This window comes from Varanus komodoensis, unplaced genomic scaffold (assembly GCF_004798865.1).
Source record: "Varanus komodoensis strain SLA01 unplaced genomic scaffold, ASM479886v1 scaffold10, whole genome shotgun sequence".
Classification (NCBI taxonomy): Eukaryota; Metazoa; Chordata; class Lepidosauria; order Squamata; family Varanidae; genus Varanus; species Varanus komodoensis.
The window spans coordinates 19,379,239-19,393,197 of record NW_025335269.1 but is presented as its reverse complement, the minus strand read 5'-3'; positions in this window follow the sequence as shown (position 1 = coordinate 19,393,197).

Genomic DNA, 13,959 nt, shown 5'->3' with positions numbered 1-13,959 from the left:
ACAGGACTGGGGCAGGAGTATTCAATAGCTATGTTGCTTTGTTTAGCTTCAGAGTTATAAAAATGACAGAGAAACAGCTTGTAAATGTTGAGATTTAGTGATAATTAGGGTGATCATAAGTAAACACTAGAGATTTTCTATGGACATATAGATGGTACAGAAAATTTTAAAATGAATAAGGAAAAATGAAATCATGGAGGCACCCCATTGAAGATATGACAAAGATGTTAAATATCTTGGTGCTCTAGAAGTTAACCATGGACTTCCTTATTAGCAAATGAAAGTCTTCTTTCAAAAATTGAAAGTTTCACCTAATGAAGTAAACAAGAAAGAACACAAATGTGTGCAAAGGAAATGGACAATAAGAGATGCAATGAATCATTCTGGAAAAAAAGATACTCAGATAACAACCAGGCCAAAATAAAGAATTAAGAAAACTGCAGAAAATCTAAGTATTTCGTCTGCCTTCACTGCACTTCTCCAGCCTAAATTTTTAGTCTGGAGTTTGAGGTACTGAGGCAAATAGTGTTGAGAAGACATGACATTCTAAACCTTCTAGAGGAAACGAATCACAGGTTCCATTTTAATACTAATTTTTAAAAAGGTATCTGTGAAATTGAAGGCTTATCAGTGTAGCGTCCGTTGGTAAATTGGTGGAAACAGTTATTTATAAAGTATCAAGTACCAAGAAGGAAAAGTCCTGCTGTAAAAAGGAAACAGCATGACTTGCAGAAAAGTAAGCTCTGCATCATTGTGCATGTTCTAGGAGGATCTTTGACAGGATTCAAGGTTCCTCAGGTTTGTCATTGTAACAAGGAGCAGATTAAGACAGGCTTCAGCAGGAATATGCTGGTTAAGGTAACTGGGCTCTACACTGATTTTGCCTCTTAAAGGGATCTAGCCTGTTTTAGCAGCTGCAGTGTGAGAGTAGGTATGGCATGTAAGTAACCTCATGGCTGTAACTCTGCAGTCCAAAAATGACAAGGCAATGCCCTCTGGATGCAGGGGATCAAACCCCTGGGATCTTTTGGAGTACTCGATCCTGGGAACTAGAAGCTTCATGATATCTTTCTGTAACTTAATCCTCATTCTGAGTTTCCAACTTTAGCCTGGAACTTCCTCAGACGACAACAGACCATGATTCTCAAAGGATGAGAGTTCCAGGTCCTGATCCATGGCACACAGTTGGAATACTAGTGGCTCTACCCTTAACCCTATTGTATACTGCAGGCCTATAAGACATGCATTTCATTTTAAGACCAACATGTGTGCATGGGTGTGCTAACTTCAGTCCTCCTCACATCTTGGGCTTACTTCTGTGCAGGTTCTGCCACCAGCCAAGCTCTGATATCAGAAGTAGTTTGTGAGACTTCCAGGAAAATCCTAAGGCTTGGCAGTTATAGATACGAAATATTGAAGGGCTTTGGGTTGATTGGGCATGAAAGACAAGCCATATTGAATCAGACTAAGGACTCATATGTAGTCCAGCATTCACAAAGTGACCAATCAAAATCCTGTAGGAAGCTCTCAAGTAGGACAGGAATGAAGGAACATTCTCCAGCTTGAATTCTCCAGTAACTGGTTTACAGAGGTCTGTTGTCTCTGAAATTGGTGCCATTGATGGACTTCTCCCCCAAGAATATGGGTGATCCTTCTTTAATATTCACCCAATGGATGACCGTAACTACAGCTTGTGGTAGCAAATTTCATAGATCAGTGTTGCTGTTCATGATGGTAGAATGAATGACATGAGACTGCAAGGGACATCACTTCACCTAATTCATATTTGTGGTTGCTGTTCTCTTTGCATGAATGGGAAATGTGTGCAAATCAAGTGCTGATCAAATGGGAAATTTGCACAAATTTCCTCCATAGACTAAAGCCTAGCTGAGGAAATCTGTGCAAATTAGGACATTTGTGTGTTTTGAACGTGGCACTGGAGATGAGACAAATCTCAGTGGTCTGTGAATATTTTCAGCAGGAACGAGCTTATGTTTGGGGTTTTAAAGAAGACATGCTTCCACACTTTGTGATCAAAAATGAAATTATCATACATCCCTAGTGCTATTTGAAGAAATACTGCCAAGGGTCCAAGATTGGGATGTAGGCAGTCAGAGACAAGACAGAGGCACTGGGACCAGGGCAACAGAACCAGGAGGACAAACTGAATGCAGGTACCTTGGACAGCATACACAGCAAACATCAGGCGGAATGCACTGAGGCAGGATAGCTGGGCACAGAAGTGTACATGGCAAGGCAAGAGACACAGTGAGATGCAGAAGACCACAGGAACCAGATGCAGCAAGGATCAGGCAAGATGCAGGAGCTGAACCACAGCTAGCAGACAAAACTGCATTGCTGAGGCAGCACAGTAAGGCAGGATAAATAGCAAGACAGAATACACAACATGGCAGAATACAAACAGTGGGGCAGGATACAGGCTCAGGCAAGATGCATTTATAGCAGCAGAAAGAGAGAGCTGCGATGCTGAAGCAACATAGCGAGGCAAGATACACAGCAAGATTCAGGACACATGGCAAGATACAGTATACACAGCAGGAAACAGAAGCAGGGACCAGGAGCAGGAATGGCCAGGCAAGGTGCAGGCAGTAAAGCAAACAGGAGAACTTGTGTTGCTGAAGCCTGTGTTCCCACAAGACTCCCAGCTGGCTTTCCTCAGGAGGGTGATGCTCTAGTAAGGCCTGAGACAGATCCTATGGATATGGTGATGGTTGTTCTCATTCTGACCACCAGAACAGCTCAGATCCTGACACATACTTCCTATTATTTCTTCTGCATCTCCCACCATTCAGTTTCACGTGAAAAAAAAAAATCTATGGAGCAGTTCTGGAACAACTTGACAATCTCAAAAGGCTGTTAAAGGCTAGAGCTGATTTTATACTGAAGACCCCTCCTCATTTCCTTTCCTGAAAGGATGGGGTCCATCCTCAGGGAAGTTCATGTTGCTTGTGGGTCAGATAGTGGGAATGCCACAAATTACATAAGTTGGCCTCTCATTTGGCTTGATGCTGGCTCACCCCCCTCCTCAAATCCTTCAGGTTCTCTCTTGTTTCCTGCTGAACCTGAGGCAATTTGGTTCTCCCCAGCTGTCTAACAAATCTCACTCATTCACTTGGACATTTCTGTGCCACATTCCAATCCCTCACCTTCTCCATCGAGTTCACATTCCAAGTCTGAGCTTTCTAACTGGGAATGCCAAGTCTGCAGACAAACGGACACCTTCTCTGCACCCCGCTCCACTGGGAGGCTAAGGCAACTGGCTCTTTCAGTCCAACGATAGGGCCAAACCTGAGTAAAAGCACGTCTCCAGGTAAGTCCCAGGGTGGGGAAGGTATATGAAACTATTTCCCTCTTTTTTCTTATGCAATGTCCTACCACAGGCAGGAAATAGGTTTAACTACACCCCTTTGCTAATCCTAGGTGTGCCAAGTTATTTTCTCCTAAATATATGAAAATAATGTATTTTTCTTTAGGAAAAAGAAATATAAAACAGTCCTGCAGGAAAACTACAGTGCTGTACTTAAGGATAGCCTTGCAGTGAGGAACAGAATCTGACCTACACGCTGGGTAGCTCCTCTCCCACTCACATGAGTACCGCAAAGGATGCAGTTCACTCGGCACTAATCAGACCCTCCTTCTACACACACAGTTCTGTACATCTGAGCTAATGATGCACATTTTCCTAACTGATAAAAAAGTCACTAGGCTTCCATAAGATTCTGAAATATATCTTGATTTTTGGAAGCAGACCTTGAAATATTATTCATAATAATTGCATTTCTGTACTGCCTTGCAGCCGAAGCTCTCTGGGCAGTTTACACAATTTTGTTCTAAGTCCAACTAGTGAAAGATGATGACAAAAGAGCATAGCAGCCAGCACACATCTATTTTCTCCTCTAAAGAGAAATCGTGACCTTCAGAGCGTTGGCCAGCATGGTTCTTTCCATGACAGCTGCAGAGGGGGCTAGGCTGGGGCTCAGTCTTTGGAGTCCCAGCTGTGAGGTTGCAGAACCTTGGAACTGGAACTTCAAATAAGCCCATGGTCTCCCAGATGATGTGAGGAGACCACAGGACTGCACCCTAAACGTCTTTATATCGCTGCTGATTATCATACATATTTAACAAGAAGTACATAATCAGGGAGGGACAAATTATGTGTAAATGACTTTCTATTTCCTCCAATAAATGTCTCATGGAAGAGAAGTGCAAAGATTTAGCCTGTTCCTGATTGGTTCTGGCTTGGTTTCTAAATGTACCATAACATGTCTTGCCTGGCATTTTATGCCAAAACTTTCACATTTTAAAAATCTGTTTATTTTTTAAAAAATCTATGAAAGTATGAACCGCATGGACTGCCATTGTTCATATGTTTTGTTTTTGAAGTAAAGGTTGAAATGGTTGTTCTGTTTTGTTTCATCCCCACTGAACCTCTTTTAAGAATAGCACTGCCGCACCACAGTTGATTTTGTTGGGAACTGGGGCAATGCCGCTATGACTGTAGGTGCTGGCTTGTTCCACCTGTCAGTTGTCTTTCTTCAAGTGTAGGAAGGTGCTGCACTGTCCCATGGTTCCCATGACATCCTGTAATATCATCATCAACAACAACATATTTCATTGATATCCCACCTTTCTTCCTACTGCATCTTAAAAGGTTCTCCTCTTATCCATTTTATCCTCACAATAACCCTGTGAGGTAGTAGGCTGAGAGGCAGTGACTCAGCCAAAATCACCCACTTAGAGAGCTTTATGACCAAGTGGGGACTAGAACCCAGACTAGAGTCCCAGTGCAGCTCTCTTAACCACTGCATCACACACATATGAAAAGGGCCTTAGATTTCTCCAAAAATATGTTGCCCTGGACCCAAAGAACAGGGGATCTTCAACAAAATGGATGGGGGCACAGTCCAGCCCACAAGACCTATGCTGCACAAGTCTGAAAAAGTCTCTTCCAACAATGTTTCTTGAAGGTTTTTACTGAACACTTAACACTGATGATGGATGGTGGTGTAAATTAATAACCACAACAGTCACAATCCAGTCAATCTTACCTTTATCTCCTATGGGTTTACATATGTGCTATACCATTTCTGCTCATTGGGGTTATGCGGTATAAAAGCATTTAACTAGTGTTCATAGAATCATAGAATAGAAGAGTTCGAAGGGGGCCATGAAGGCCATTGGATCCAACTCCCTGCTCTTGCAGGACACGAATTTACTTTCAATTTACACCATGCCACTTAAAAGTACGAATTAATAAGCGACCATTTTTTTCCTGCATTTTGTTGTATACAGCTCTGATTGAAACTTTAACTTCATATATACCAACAGAGAAAGCCCACCGTGATTTCCCTGCACAAACACTTTATTTATTTATTTATTTATTTAGAAAATTTCTATGCCGCCCCATTCGCCGAAGCCTCGGGGCGGCTCACAAACATAAATAACTTCGTTAAAATAATATAAATTAACAGTATAAATTAAGTCGCTCTGGCCAAAGAATAAAATAAATAAATACTATTAACAGTTAAAATGACATTTGAATAAAAAGGTCTTTGCCTGGCACCGAAAAACAAATAACGACGGCACCAGGTGGATCTCTCTGGGGAGTGCATTCCATAGATTGGGCACCACCACAGAGAAAGCCCTCCTCCGAGTACCTACCCTCCTAAGTTCTTTCACGGAGGGTTCCCAGAGAAGGGCCTCTCCCGCAGATCTCAAGGGGCGGGCAGGTATATATGGACGTAAGCGCTCCTTCAGGTAACCAGGACCCAAGCCGTTTAGGGCTTTATAGGTCATCACCTACACCTTGAATTGGGCCCAGACTTCAATGGGAAGCCAGTGAAGCTGACGGAGGACTGCAGTCATGTGAACATAACGCCCAGTCCCCGTCAGCAGCCTGGCAGCTCTATTTTGAACCAATGGAAGTACTGGACCGTCTTCAAGGGTAGCCCCACGTAGAGCACATTACAGAAGTCTAGGTGGGAAGTCACCAGTGCGTGTGTCACTGTCGCCAGGCAGTCGTACTCCAGGTAGGGGAGCAGCTGATGGATCAGCCGAAGCTGAAAGAAAGTGCTCCTCGCCACCGGTGTCACCTGAGCTTCCAGTGAAAGCTCTGGGTCAAGGAGCACTCCCAAGCTGCAAACCTTGTCCCTAAGAGGGAGTGCAACCCCATTCAGGACTAGATTCAATTCACCCTCACCGAAGCCCGATCCACCAACCAACAGGACCTCTATCTTGTCTGGATTGAGCTTCAGTTTATTGTCCCTCATCCAGCCCATTACCTTGGCCAGGCACCGAGGTAATGGGCTGTATTTTGTATGAATTTTGCCACGATAGCTTGGCCTGCCTTTGTGTTTCATTTTGCATTTGGGTGCATTTTGTGGAGGGAAATGACACTGAAATGGTAATGATAGTGGTGACATTTGTATGGTGATACAAAATGATAGATATATAAAATTTGAAGGAAAGTAACTTCTTTTAGTTACTTAGTTTCTAGTTACTAATAAAAATAATAATTCAACCTGAAAGCAATGCTCCAGTCATAGTGATTCCTCAAAACCGCAGAATTATCTGCCAAGACCTGTCAGGCTTATGGTTTAATAGTAGCACCTCTTAATACAATAGTAAGTCGATTTTACTTTTTGCTGTAACAAATGGCCTGTAGTCTCCCTTGCTAGGAATGTTAATAAACTGAAACTGTCCAGGATCATCCATCTACAAATAAGAATGAAAAAAAAGTTTTAGCCAGCAGGTCTGGGACTTTTTTGAATGTATATTATTAATCTGTTTATTGCTGGAGTTTTACTACATACTTCTGTGAGCTTTAGGTATCTCTAAAGCACAGTTGTGTGTCTGGAGGGTGGTCAAGCTCCTTTTAAAACAAGGTTCATAGATTTTCTCAGGAGAGTCATGCCTCACTCTCTGACAGGAGTCACTAAAGACTCTGTGGTTCTATAGAATAATTTAATCAGAATTTGTGGGGAAATGGGAATTTGTGAAACTCTGCTTTGCAACAAAGAATTATACAAAGAAATATGTGGCAAAGTACCAAACCAAAACACACAGTTCTTAGGAAAAGGGGACTAATTAGGCCAAGCTGCTGGAGTTAGGAAGAAAAGAAAAGCAATATTTGGCTCTGAAAGGACTTTTATCTACAACATCCTAGACGTTCAACATGTTTTCCAGATTTTAAGCTTGCATCAGTAGCGGGTTCACCAGACTGGGGCCAGATGGGACCTGGCCCATCCAGAAGACCATCTGCGTGTTGGGAGGCAGCTTGGATAAACTTCCTCTCCTTGTACCCCGTGGTCCAAACAGCCCTGGAGGCAGCCTTCCTTGTTAGGTGGGGCATTTTGGGGGGAATCCAGCCAATCCCCCTGCTGCTGGTGGAGATCAAGCAAGGGTTAGGCCAGGGGAAAGAAAAGACAAAGATTATCTCCTTCATTCCTACATTCATAATGGGCTACACAAAAGTCAAGTTATCATGCCAGGAATTAAATGACTTGCATTTTTTCTTTCTTATGGTGAAATTATTGTTGAATAAGGGTATACCAAAAGGTGTAAAACAAACAGAATAATTAATGGGAAGAATAGTAGAGCTGGAAACCGAAACGAGCATAACTCTTGATTGTACAAAAATTAAGTTTACGCTTGTATTGGGACAACATCAGTATGAAAACAAAACAACCCCCTCCAGTTTTGAAGTAGAGAACACTGTGGCCTACAGATATCACTTTCTTGTGGAAGTCAATGGGACTGAGGGCACAAATCTATCTTTTGTGCCCTTAAAGTTTGTAAGAGACCAAACTTGAGGCTTATGAGTACCCAGTGTAGAGTAGCCAGTGCAGAGCATCGTCCCATCTCCTGCTCTAGATTTTAGGTAGATCCCCATTCTCAGCTCTCTAGCTAATGTGCTTCTGAAAGAGAGGAAAGGAGGATGGCTTTAAGATGGCTTAAGTTCTGGTAGCCCCACTCTCTTCCCTTCCTTGCCACCTTACACCCCACTCCAAGTCTGATTTACTGACCGTGTAGATGCAGCTGGTATGGGTCTTCCTGTGTTGGCTGCAAGAGAGGAGTAAGATCAGGTTGTAGATTCCCAGTTCCAGGGACAGAACTCTGTCTTTGACCTTGGAAATGGGAATCCAAATTATGCCATGACATTCACTCCTGCAGATGACATCAAGAGGACACCAGATTGCTCTTGGAGTACTTTGCTTTGTAACAGATTTACTGCACCAAGCATAGAGCCATCCTTTGATGAATGTAGAATATTGCTTGATAAACACGCAAAAGGGGTTTTTTGAGTCCCTGTACACCATTTCAGAGGAAAAGAGAAACATGCCTCCTTATTCCCTCTCTGAGGTTGATTTTCTGACCTCAGAGACAAGGCTTCTTCCTGTGCTCACCTCTGGCTTAGGAAACAAGATGTGCAAATGCTCTCAGAACTTTGGTAGCTCAGTCACCACCCATACTCAACCCTTGAGTGTGGGTTATGTCGTTCAAACTGAGTCATAGTGGCTTCAGCACATTCATCATATCACTGGAATGACATGATTTCCTTTCCTTCCCAGTCCTTTGGCTAGTTTTCAACTTTTATCCAAAGTAGCATGGACAGAATCAGTCAGCAGCTGCAGCATTTCAGCTGCCGGCTTGCTGCCATTTTTTAAGTTAAACATGAAGAGATGGGGAGGAGAAGGAAACAACATAAACCTCCCAATGTCCCTGCATCTCACTTGAAGCTCTTCATTGCAACTGAAAATATCAAGCCCCACTGACTGAAGGGAATTGTAGACTCATTTACTTTGATTTAATTTATGGAAGTGATCCTATGTTCATGGGTTAATGGTTGCAATTAATTTAAGGGAAGCACATGGTTACAATACTCTCTGTACAGATGCTCTCATTTAGATGGTTGCAAATGTTGTTGATGTTTCATGCCATCAAGTCATCTCCACCTTAAAGCAGGTTATGAAGAAATGCCCTCCAAAATGTCTCACCCGTCACAGCCCACCTCTGCCTTTGCACAATCAAGGCTGCAGCTTCCTTTATGGAATCAAGCCATTGCTTACCTCCTCGTGTTGTGCTCAGAGTACAACAGCTTTGGTTTTGTAATTTTTTTCTCAATTGTTCATCTTTTTGGTAGTCCTCCAGGGTATTCCCAAAGCCTTCCTACACCACCATCCAACCTATCAATTTTCTTGTCTGTTTTCTTCGGCTTTCTTCCTGTCAGTTTTCACTGTCCAGCTTTCACACCCAACACAGTAATCAAGAATATAATGGCATGGTTGATCTTAACCTTGGCCTCCAATGACGGCTTCTTGTACCTGATGGTTTTCTTCTAGCCTCTTTATTGCTGTCTTTCCAAGTCTCAGCCTTAATTCCTTGGCTGTAGTTTCCATTTCCATTGATAAGTGAGCCAAGATATGCAAAATCTTTCACAATTTCAATTTCTTCATTGTTGATAGCAAAGTTGAGTAGTTCTGTAATCATAATTTGTTCCTTCATGGCTACGTTCTGGCATTCTCATGGCATCATCTGTATATCTTCAATTCTTGATGTTTCTTCCGCCAAGTTCACTCCTCCTCCTCCTCTTCTTAAGCCAGATTACCATATGATAAAACCCCTATTTTTATCCTACACCCTCATCTGACACCTTTGTGTGTAGGAAACCATTTTGTTTCTCCATATTGTGCTCCAACACCTCTTGTCCCCAATACAAATTATGCATCAGGATAATCAAGTGCTGAGGCACACCCATTTCTTTCTGTGAATTATAACATCTTGTGCTCCATACAGTCAAAGGCTTTGCTGTAGTCTCTAAAGCAATGCCCCCCCAAACCTTTTTGGCAACAGGAACCAGTTTCATGGAAGACAATTTTTCCATAGACTGGGGGTGGGGGAAGGTGGGAAGGTTTAGGGATGATTCAAGCACATTACATTTATTGTGCACTTTATTTCTATTGTTGTTGTTGTTGTTACATTAATATTTAATGAAATGATTATACAACTCACCATAATGCTAGAGACACGAGACCAAAAGGGCCTTGCAGCAGTGGCATGGGGCCTCAAATAGGCCTCGCGGCCTGCCATTGACTCTGCCATTGACTCCCTCGTGCTTCATCCTGGTTCCCTCAACACTCGCCTGCACCCTTCCATGGTTTCTTGCAATTTGCCACCCGGCTTTTCTGCTCTTGCCACCCAAAAGGACCCTAATGATGATCTATATTTGCAGCTGCTTCCAAGTGGTGATGCTAGTGCTGGGGAGTGCTGCAAATACAGAGGAAGTTTCACTTGCTTGCCCGCCGCTCCCCTCCTGCTGTGCGGCCTGATTCCTAACAGGGTAATCCCAGGGTTGGGGACCCCTGCTCTAAAGCATAGATTGATCTGAAAATCTTCTATCTGCTTCAGTGATATGATCTCAAGTGCCTCTTTCTCTTTTTGGAATCCAGCTTGAACTTCAGGCATTTCTCTCTCCATACCAGCTTGAATGCCAGGTACTCTCATTTTATATCTTATGTTCAAATATACATTATTAGACTAAACTCTTTCGTTCTTGTTGAAGTCTTAATGGTTAGAGCAACCAGCATAAGCACAGAAGAACTATGTGGGGCCAGAATTCTCTTCACACATGGGCCAACCAATTATCTACAGCACCCTCCTACCCATGTTCCCCAGCAACAGGTGTGCATAGGAAGACTGCCCCTGATGCAGATGGTAATGCATGGCCAGTATTTTATTTATTTATTTATTTATTTAGGAAGCTTCTATGCCGCCCCATTCACCGAAGTCTTGAGGCGGCTCACAACAATAAATAAATCATAACAATATAAAAACAATATAATTTGAGACGACCTGGCCAAAGATGTAAAATAAATAAATAATATTAGCAATTAAAATGACATTTAAATCAAAAGGTCTTCGCCTGGCGCCGAAAAACAAATAACGACGGCGCCAGGCGGACCTCTCTGGGGAGCGCATTCCATAGATTGGGCGCCACCGCAGAGAAAGCCCTCCTCCAAGTACTTACCCTCCTAATATCCTTCACGGAGGGTTCCCGGAGAAGGGCCTCTCCCGCTGACCTCAAGGGGTGGGTGGGCATATATGGACCGATATCATGTGCATTTGCTGAAGATCCTAGTTAGCAGGGAAATGTGTAATTTCCTTTCTCTCTTGCGGAAAAGGAGATGGGGTGATGGTTTGGATTCTACCAAGGAAATTAGTGGATCAGTTAATTGATGGGTATTAATTTAGATAACAAATTTAGGGGGAAAGTCTTTCTATTCATTTTGAAAAATAAATTGATTCATAGAATTTATGTAGTGGTGGCATGGAGGGATTAATTCTCTTGTCTTCTGTGAAAGAAGTGCATGGAAACCTGTGCTCTAAGGGGTGCCTATGAGCACTTCTACATGAGACAGTTAGTGCTCGTGATTCCTCAGTCAAGGTAGTCTGCAAGTGCTTTACATGCACTGGGACCTCTTCTTTAGAACCTGTTCTGATCAAGGAAAACCTGGCTTTATCTGGGAATGGCAGCATGAACCCCTTGTGTAGTTATGCAGTTGCACTATACCCAGCATTACCTTGTGGCTCTGTAATGGCATGCAAAGAACAGCAGAGAAAGAAAAGTCACAAAAAATATCTCACAAAGTGTCCCGAAGAAGTAGCCTTGGTATAATGGCAGGTTAAAAGCCTCATGCCCTTTGTGTTTGGGTACATAACATGTCTGCCTCTGTCTTTGAGCATGCAGGGAGAGAAGGTTTGCATTGTCATCACTTGGCCTTTATATATCCTGTCTCTAAAATGGATTTTATTTATTTATTAGGGTATTTCTATCCCGTCCATTACGGTTCATCTCTGGATGGCTTACAATATAAAACACCTAATAAATGCATCATAATGGCACACAACTGAGGATGAAAACATAATTAAAATACTTAAACTTTTAAATATTGGGTAAATAAAAAAGGTCTTGACCTGGCGCCGAAAAGCATATAACGTTGCTTATCCAAATCCAAAAGGATTGCTGGATTCTGTGCCATTTTGTATCTGTGCTTGTTGTAAACCATCCTGAGATGCTAGTAATGGGACAGTGTATTAAAGCTTTAAATAAATAAATAAAGCATGTATTTTCTAGGAAATGTTCCTTATGAGTAATATCTTTGTCACATAAATCAGGCCTGTGTATCAGGTTTCTGTAAATGTACAACCAGACACGAAATGGTCATTCTGCAACATAGAGAATCCTTTCCTGACAAACATGTGAAGCTGTCAGTGTTTTAAATTGTTCACCATTCTTAGAGTTGTTGTTACTTAAAGGTTTATGAAAGTCATAAATAAATAAATGCCATGTTATGTTAAATGGTTTTCTGGCACTGATACCAGAAAATATTGACCATGGCATTCTTAAGAAGAATTGCTGCACTGTGTTTGCACATCTGTGCTTTTTCTCTTGTTCACTGCAAATAAAACTTAATTGCAGTTTATTATTCCTCTTACAGGAAGATTGGGGAAAAAACACTCCAGCATTACTGCCATCAAATTCCCATTTCTGAAAAGTGCTTTTAAGTAAATTTCTTTAACAATTTATCATTAATAAAACAACAATAATTTGACTAGAGTTTTTCAAAACAGGTATGCAGGGCTTTTCTACATGATGCATTTAGGGTGCCTTCATCATAAGCTTCCCAGAGGGCCTATGGCTAGTGATGTGGCATATAAATCAAACAAATAAAAATAAATAGATCATCCCCTATTCATACCTGCTTAAAGATTCTTTAGATTACATAGAGACCCTCTAATGTCACTTCAGTATCTAACCAGCAAATTGTTCTTACATTTCTTCACATTGTTCTTGCCTTTCAATTCTGCAATGCATCCATAAGTAGGTACAGTGGATTAATAACCAATTAATAGCCTTATGTAGAAAGCAGGCTAGATGGGAGAGCTACACCGGATTTATTTTTGCAAATCACATTTACTGCTGCTGTGACCCTCCACACTTGCACATGAGTACAGGATATTCTCTAAAAGAATCAAAAAGCCAAATAGGATGCGCCCACATTCGAGAACCACTCCTGCAGCCCACCACCCCACTGAAACCATTTCTTTTTTCTCTTCCTCAAGAACAGTACCAGAAGTTTAGCACACACTGAAGTATATACCATTGGAAAAATACAACACAGTCATGACATAACCAGTCTGAAGAAATGCAGGATATAATGGTAGCAATAATGAGACAGAGTTGCCATAAGTTGGAGACTACTTAATGGCATATAACAAGGAGGAGGAGGAGGAGAATGTGAGGGGATCAGTTTGGAATGTGTGATCCAGGCATTACAAGGATGGTAAAAAATTCTTCCTGTGGATCTCCCCTTAGCTGTATTAAGTCCCCATAGAAATAATGGCACTTCAAACATAAGTAACTTGTCCCATTGGTTTTAATGGGGACGAAGTTCAACCAACATAATCTGCATTCAACCCATTATCTTGGCTCCAGCCTTGAGTAATCGGCTCATTTGATGAATTTAGTTGGATAAGTTTGCAAGATGCGTTTTACCCATGTACAACCTGTTTCGTATGGTAGAGAAGTAAGGTGACCTAATGGATCCTTTTCCAACAAAATGGGATTGGACTAAAGCCTACATAGGGAGGGAAATTACATGCCTCCAAGGCCCCTGTCCTGTACTTATGTGTCTGTGCGTATTGTTGGCTTGTTTTGTCTATGCATTAGACAAGCAGGGCAGCCGGCAGCCTCATGGTTGGGGCTTTGGCTCTCAATTATCCTCTCTGAAATCATAGAACTCAACAGTTGCTTAAGCAAAATGCAACCTGCCCTTAACTTTAGGTTACATTTCCTAGGTGGCATTGCAAGAACATGTAAGAACACATGCACAGTAAATCAGGTACCAGTTAATCATTCTTAAAATTGGCTTCCCATTC